This window comes from Carassius gibelio, chromosome B22 (genome assembly GCF_023724105.1).
Source record: "Carassius gibelio isolate Cgi1373 ecotype wild population from Czech Republic chromosome B22, carGib1.2-hapl.c, whole genome shotgun sequence".
Classification (NCBI taxonomy): domain Eukaryota; kingdom Metazoa; phylum Chordata; class Actinopteri; order Cypriniformes; family Cyprinidae; genus Carassius; species Carassius gibelio.
Window position 1 is genome coordinate 54,497,995 of NC_068417.1, and position 7,500 is coordinate 54,505,494.

A 7,500-nucleotide genomic window follows, 5' to 3' on the forward strand; every position below is an offset into this window, starting at 1 on the left:
CTAACCAGGCCCAAACCTGCTTAGCTTCCGAGATCAGACGAGATCGGGCATAGCCAGGTTGGTATGGCCGTAAGCGAAGACTGCTGCAAAGAGAGGGCTATTTAAAGACCAGCCAATCTAATCGCCAGTACATTATATAAGTAGGAAAGAAAACCCAAAAGCTTAAAGCACCTGGTATTCCTAGGCAGTCTCTCATCAAAGTACTAACCAGACCTAAACCTGCTAAGATTCAGAGATCGGGCATTGACTCTTTTTTTTTTTTTAATGAAAGATTATTATATAATTCGTGAAATTTTCCAAAAAGATTAAAGCACCTGGTATTCCCAAGCAATCTCCCATCCATGTACTAACCAGGCCCAAACCTGCTAATATTCAGAGATCGGGCATTGACTCTATTTTTTGGCAAAATTATTATATACTAAGTGAAAAATGTCCAAAAAGCTTACAGCACCCGGTATTCCCAGGCGGTCTCCCATCCAAGTACTAACCAGGCCCAAACCTGCTTAGCTTCCGAGATCAGACGAGATCGGGCATAGCCAGGTTGGTATGGCCGTAAGCGAAGACTGCTGCAAAGAGAGGGCTATTTAAAGACCAGCCAATCTAATCGCCAGTACATTATATAAGTAGGAAAGAAAACCCAAAAGCTTAAAGCACCTGGTATTCCTAGGCAGTCTCTCATCAAAGTACTAACCAGACCTAAACCTGCTAAGATTCAGAGATCGGGCATTGACTCTTTTTTTTTTTTTTAATGAAAGATTATTATATAATTCGTGAAATTTTCCAAAAAGTTTAAAGCACCTGGTATTCCCAAGCAATCTCCCATCCATGTACTAACCAGGCCCAAACCTGCTAATATTCAGAGATCGGGCATTGACTCTATTTTTTGGCAAAATTATTATATACTAAGTGAAAAATGTCCAAAAAGCTTACAGCACCCGGTATTCCCAGGCGGTCTCCCATCCAAGTACTAACCAGGCCCAAACCTGCTTAGCTTCCGAGATCAGACGAGATCGGGCATAGCCAGGTTGGTATGGCCGTAAGCGAAGACTGCTGCAAAGAGAGGGCTATTTAAAGACCAGCCAATCTAATCGCCAGTACATTATATAAGTAGGAAAGAAAACCCAAAAGCTTAAAGCACCTGGTATTCCTAGGCAGTCTCTCATCAAAGTACTAACCAGACCTAAACCTGCTAAGATTCAGAGATCGGGCATTGACTCTTTTTTTTTTTTTTAATGAAAGATTTTTATATAATTCGTGAAATTTTCCAAAAAGATTAAAGCACCTGGTATTCCCAAGCAATCTCCCATCCATGTACTAACCAGGCCCAAACCTGCTAATATTCAGAGATCGGGCATTGACTCTATTTTTTGGCAAAATTATTATATACTAAGTGAAAAATGTCCAAAAAGCTTACAGCACCCGGTATTCCCAGGCGGTCTCCCATCCAAGTACTAACCAGGCCCAAACCTGCTTAGCTTCCGAGATCAGACGAGATCGGGCATAGCCAGGTTGGTATGGCCGTAAGCGAAGACTGCTGCAAAGAGAGGGCTATTTAAAGACCAGCCAATCTAATCGCCAGTACATTATATAAGTAGGAAAGAAAACCCAAAAGCTTAAAGCACCTGGTATTCCTAGGCAGTCTCTCATCAAAGTACTAACCAGACTTAAACCTGCTAAGATTCAGAGATCGGGCATTGACTCTATTTTTTGGCAAAATTATTATATACTAAGTGAAAAATGTCCAAAAAGCTTACAGCACCCGGTATTCCTAGGCAGTCTCTCATCAAAGTACTAACCAGACCTAAACCTGCTAATATTCAGAGATCGGGCATTGACTCTATTTTTTGGCAAAATTATTATATACTAAGTGAAAAATGTCCAAAAAGCTTACAGCACCCGGTATTCCCAGGCGGTCTCCCATCCAAGTACTAACCAGGCCCAAACCTGCTTAGCTTCCGAGATCAGACGAGATCGGGCATAGCCTTTTTTTTTTTTTTTTTTTTTATCTTTTTATTTAACTTTCAATTCACAGTTTTCTATTGCATTATTCCATCCGATTGACTTTCATTTCAATACATTTGTATGATTCGTTTTTTCCAATTGAATAACTTAATTTTTCATAATCATACAGCAATAAAAATATAGAACATAAATAAAATACACACAGATATGTTTACATTTACTTAATTGACATCAGCCATTCTCAACCAGATTGTTACTCTTTACCAATTGAAACATATTTCTTCCCCCACATTTTGATGTATGAACTTATTTGTAGTCAAAAAAAACTCTTTCCCCTCTTTATCTCCATACTTACAAATCAACTCTACATCTCTTTGTATCATTGACTTAAACATATCTTTTACTTTTACCTTTCTCCCTTCGAAATGTGCATAGTTCCTTCTTAGCACTACTGCTAGTCTGGCATGACTCAGAACAAAATTAATTAAACAAATGTCAGTTGATTTCCTTTTCCCGAAAGTTCCAAACAAAAACAATTTTCCCCATTCCTCCTCGGTCTCAACTTTGACACTCCAGTTTTCTAGTAACAGATTTTTAAGAAAATCAAAAAAATCCACCAACTCTTCACATCTTAAAAAGTAATGTAAGAAACTCTCATGGCCATTACCACATACGTCACAAATGACATTTACCTCATTATTTATTTTGTTTAACACCACATTTGTGTAAATTCTATTATGTCTTATCAGAAAGTCATTATTCTCACACTCTATACTGTTGTATTTTATGTTTAAGTTTGACCATATTTTCTTCACATCTAAATCTTCAAATACTTTCTTCCACACCTTTTCTGATGCTGGTTCTTTTATAACATCAACTATTATTCTCCTGTATATATTCTTTACACTCATATTTTTTAATTTGTTTTTCTCAGCATTATCATCCACATACATCTCCGGCATACATTTTTCCACGTTAGATACATATTCACGTTCGATCATATTAGTCCACTGCAAAGGTATACTTGATTTAATTTTTCCATATATTTTATTTACTTTCTCTCTGTTCTCCATTCCTTCCAGATCACACACAGTATCATAAATGCAGTTATTTTTTAGAAATCCTGGAATAATTTCATACATAATGTCCTTCACTTGTTTTATACCCCCTTCTATAAATTTACATTCATACAATGTTTTATTTTTATGTTTAATCTTTTCGTTGAGAAATAGTGGTAGATTTTTAATCACCTGTATGTCTTCACATTCATATTCTATTTTGGGAAGGAACTGTCTCCATGCCTCTAATACTTCCCGATATATTTCTGGTATTCCTTCCGTCATTGATTGCTTAAAGCCCATATACCATCCATTGTCCCCTATTCCTCCCACATCATCAATATATTTCCTTAAGAATTCCTTCCACCCATAATCCCATAGCCCTCCCATATATTTTTTCACCGTTTTTATTCTCATCGCAGCCCTTTTTATTTCTAGGTCCATCAAGCTTAAGCCTCCTTCCCATCTCTTACCCACCAATGTTTTCTGTGCAATTTTCACACCTTTTCCCTCCCATATAAAATCACATACAATTTTATTCAATTCATTCATCACCCACCCTGGCATTTCCATTACACTCATTACATAAACACAAACTGACAACAGCAGGCTATTTACTACTATTACTTTCCCATTTAACTTTAATTTCCTCCCTTTCCACGTTGCACTTACTGTTCTTATTTTATTAATTACCCCAGTCCAGGTCACATCTCTTGCCTCTTTGCTTTCGACCCCTAAATATACCCCTAATACTTTCATATATTTTTCCTCCACTCTTATCCCTACCTCTACTCTCTCTACCTCCCCTATATACATTAATTCAGATTTATCTACATTTATTTTTGCCCCTGATGCCTTCCCAAACATCTTTACTATCTCTAAAACTCTTTTTACACTGTTTCCTTCCCTCACTGTAATTGTAGTGTCATCTGCATATTGGTTTATAGTACACATTCCTCCATATGGCAACTCAATACCAACTACCCTTCTATCCCTCTTGATTAGAGTGGCTAGAGGCTCTACTGAAATTGCATATAATAATGCAGACAGGGGACAGCCCTGTCTCACTGACCTTCCTATCTTAAACCTGTCTGTTAATACTCCATTTATTTTTATGCAACTTTTTGCCTTCTCATATAGTCTCTTCACCCACCCTATCATTCTACTTCCAAATCCAAACTTCTCTAATACCTTAAATAAGTATTTGTGTTCTACCCTATCGAATGCTTTATTCCAATCTATCCCTAATACTATTCCTCCCTTCTTATCTCGTTTCATGTACTCTATCACATCCCTAACTGTCCCTATCGTGTCTGCTATATCCCTGCCTGGTATGCTGTAACTTTGTGTTGGTTGCACTATACTTCCAATCACTTTTTTCACTCTGTTCGCTAAGACTTTAGTCAGTATTTTATAATCCACATTTAATAGACTGATTGGTCTATAGTTCTCTATATTCAACCTATTCCCCTTCTTATACACCAGAGCTATCACTCCCTCTACCATTCTATCTTGCACCATCCCTGTTCTTTCCATCTCCTTGAACACTTTAACTAAAATCGGTGCTACCTCTTCTCTATATGTTTTATACCATTCAATTCCAATCCCATCACTCCCTGGACTTTTTCCACTTTTCAACCCCCCTATTGCCGCTTCTACTTCCTTCTCATCTATCTCTCTATCACACCACTCTGCATCCTCCTTATTTAGAATATTTTCTACACTTTCTAATACTCCATCTATACTTCTCTCATCCACTTCTCCTCTCTTATATAATTCTCCATAGAATTCTTGAACTCTCTCCAAAATCTCTACATAGTCTTTGGTTGTTTTGCCCTCTTTTGTATTTATTTCATTTATATATGTTTTACTTTGTCTCCTTTTCTCTAGCCCTAAAAAATACCCTGTGCATTTCTCACCTTCTAATGCATACTTTGCCTTGCTTCGTAAAATAGCTCCTCTGCATTTCTCCCTTTCATATTTTTCTAGCGCCATCTTAACCTCTATATATTTTTCCATACTGTATCCTTCTTCATCTTCAGCCTTAACTAACTCCTCTCTCAATCTTTCTCTAAGCATAATTTCCTCCTTCTTCATCTTTCCTCTTCTTTTCTTACTGTATTTTATACTAATTAACTTGATTTGATCCTTTATTTCCTCCCATCTCTCCGCTATTGTACCCTCTAATCCACCGTCTCTTGTATACTCATCTATCTTCTCTTCTTCCCTATTTAATAGATCCCTCATCTGTATCTCATATTCTTCCTCTTCGATATACCCTGCATTCAATATCCACATCCCTCCTCCTACCTCCTCACTCCCTACCTTGATTCTGAACCTTACACTATCGTGATCACTTAAACTATTTACCTGATGTTTTATCCCGTCTATGTATCTAATTATTTCCTCTTCAACTAACACTAAATCTATTCTACTCTGTTTTAATATACCTTCTCTTAACTGCCTTCTAGTAAATTCTCTTTTTTCTGGATTTTCATACCTCCACACATCTATTAACCCCTTTTCTCTCATTATCTCCATCAACATTCCCCTAGACTTTTCCCATCTAAATTTTACCCCCTTTCCCACATCCAATCTGCTACATTTTATATTAAAATCTCCCACTATAATACATTTCCCCACAATCAATCCTTTTAACTCTTTCAAAATTTCCCTCCTGTCCCCTTCTATATTTGGAACATATATATTTATTAATCTAAAATCCATATCTCTATACGTGAATTCAACCACCAAGATCCTTCCCCTCTGGTCTTTATACACCTCTCTTATACCTTCTACAATATCTTTTTTAAATAATATTGCCACACCTCTTGCATTTTTTGCACCATTATTATAGTATATGTCCCCTCTCCACTCTTCTCTCATCTCCTTTACTTTATCCTCCTCCCAGTTTGTCTCCTGTATACAGATTATATCACTCCGATAAGTAAATAATAGTTTTTTCATCTTGTTTTTATCCCTTAACCCATTTATGTTTATTGAAGTTACAGTGGCCATGAGAGTAACCCAGAAGAAAAACTAAACAAAACCAGGAACACATGCACAGTTCATTCATACATCACATACCCGCTCGTGGTTCTTTTATCTGCTCAACCTGTTCTCCGTCCATCTCAGACTTCCTCTTTGAACTCAGTCTTATAATCTTTGTTTTCAGTCCATCTTTCTTTTCACTGTCTCCCTTTTCTCCACCTCTGCTTTCTATCAGTTTCTGTGCAGTATTTTTCTTTGCCTCTTCTTTACCTCTTTCTTTCACATTACTTTCATCTGTCTCCTCCTCTTCTTCGATCACTTCCGACTGCTCCATCTCCTCCTCCTCCTCCTCCTCATCCGCTTCACTGAAACTTTCAGCTGTGTCTCGCCATTCCATTTTGCTTCTTCTCTCACTATCTTCAGCTCCATCTTTCTCTCCACCGCTCACCACATCAGTTGTTTCCTCCTCTTGCTCCTCTGTCAGAACACTGCTCCTCCTTTCACCTTTTTTTTTACCGTCCACTTGCTCTCTCTCTAATCCCATCCATTCTTCACAATCTCTTGCATAATGGCCTCCACCATTGCACTTGAAGCATTTTAATTCAGGGCACTCTCTAATTATGTGCCCTGGCTTGATACAGAGTCTGCAAACACGTATTTGCCTATCATGGATGACACGAAAATATTCGGTGCCTCTCAGAGTCTCAAACTTTGTGGAGTATGGTAGTGAACATACCTGTTCTGTGAAGCGAACTTTTAAGAAACGTGTCCCATCAACTATATCTGTTCCAGGCCACACCCGGCGTTTGATTGGTGAAAGTGGTCGTACTCCCCACTCCTGTAGCTTGGCGAGTATCTTCTCATCCTCTAAATACACAGGCAGATTGATAAAGGATACCACCATATCATTATTCATTATATCCCTGGCATGCACCATCACTCCTTTCACTCTCACTCCATCCATTAGTTTCCTCTTTGCCTCTTCATCCTTCATTGTGAGCTCATAGACCCTTTCACCTCTCACCCTGCAGCCAATCACTTCTCCACACTCCTTCTTTACTCCTTTCAGTAAATCCATCATTGAAATCTTTTCAGTTCCCTCCACCTCTACTTCCACAGTCAGCTCTTTGTTGTACTTCCCTTTTGATTTTCCTTGCACTGCTCTGCTGTTTTCTTCTCCCTCTTCCCACAAATGTCCTGTGACTTTACTTGAATCCTGTTGCTTTTGGATCTCTGCTTGTTTGACTTCACCTCTTCTTTGCTCCTCCTCTTCATTCCTCCCATTGCTACTTTTTCTCATCATGGTTAGTTCTGTTTCTTTATCTGCAGCCATGCTGTGCATCTGCAGCATGCTACAATGAGAAAAATGTCAAAAAAGTCCCCCAGACAGCCTAAGCTGTCGGGGGAATTTATTAAAGTCAGCAATAACTATCCAGCAACTAATGTCCCAAACAGAAATCAAAACTGAAAACCAGGATATGTAGAAACA

General features: G+C 38.1%; 3 non-coding genes across 3 annotated transcripts; all 3 read right to left on the reverse strand.

The window, feature by feature from the left end:
• Positions 1–439: 439 nt before the first annotated feature.
• On the reverse strand, positions 440–558 carry LOC127993871 (5S ribosomal RNA). The gene has a single exon (XR_008166875.1). It is a non-coding gene; the product is annotated as a 5S ribosomal RNA (ribosomal RNA).
• A 365-nt stretch (positions 559–923) lies between these two features.
• LOC127993872 (5S ribosomal RNA) lies at positions 924–1,042 on the reverse strand. The gene has a single exon (XR_008166876.1). It is a non-coding gene; the product is annotated as a 5S ribosomal RNA (ribosomal RNA).
• A 365-nt stretch (positions 1,043–1,407) lies between these two features.
• LOC127993873 (5S ribosomal RNA) lies at positions 1,408–1,526 on the reverse strand. Its single transcript, XR_008166877.1, has one exon. It is a non-coding gene; the product is annotated as a 5S ribosomal RNA (ribosomal RNA).
• Positions 1,527–7,500: the final 5,974 nt, after the last annotated feature.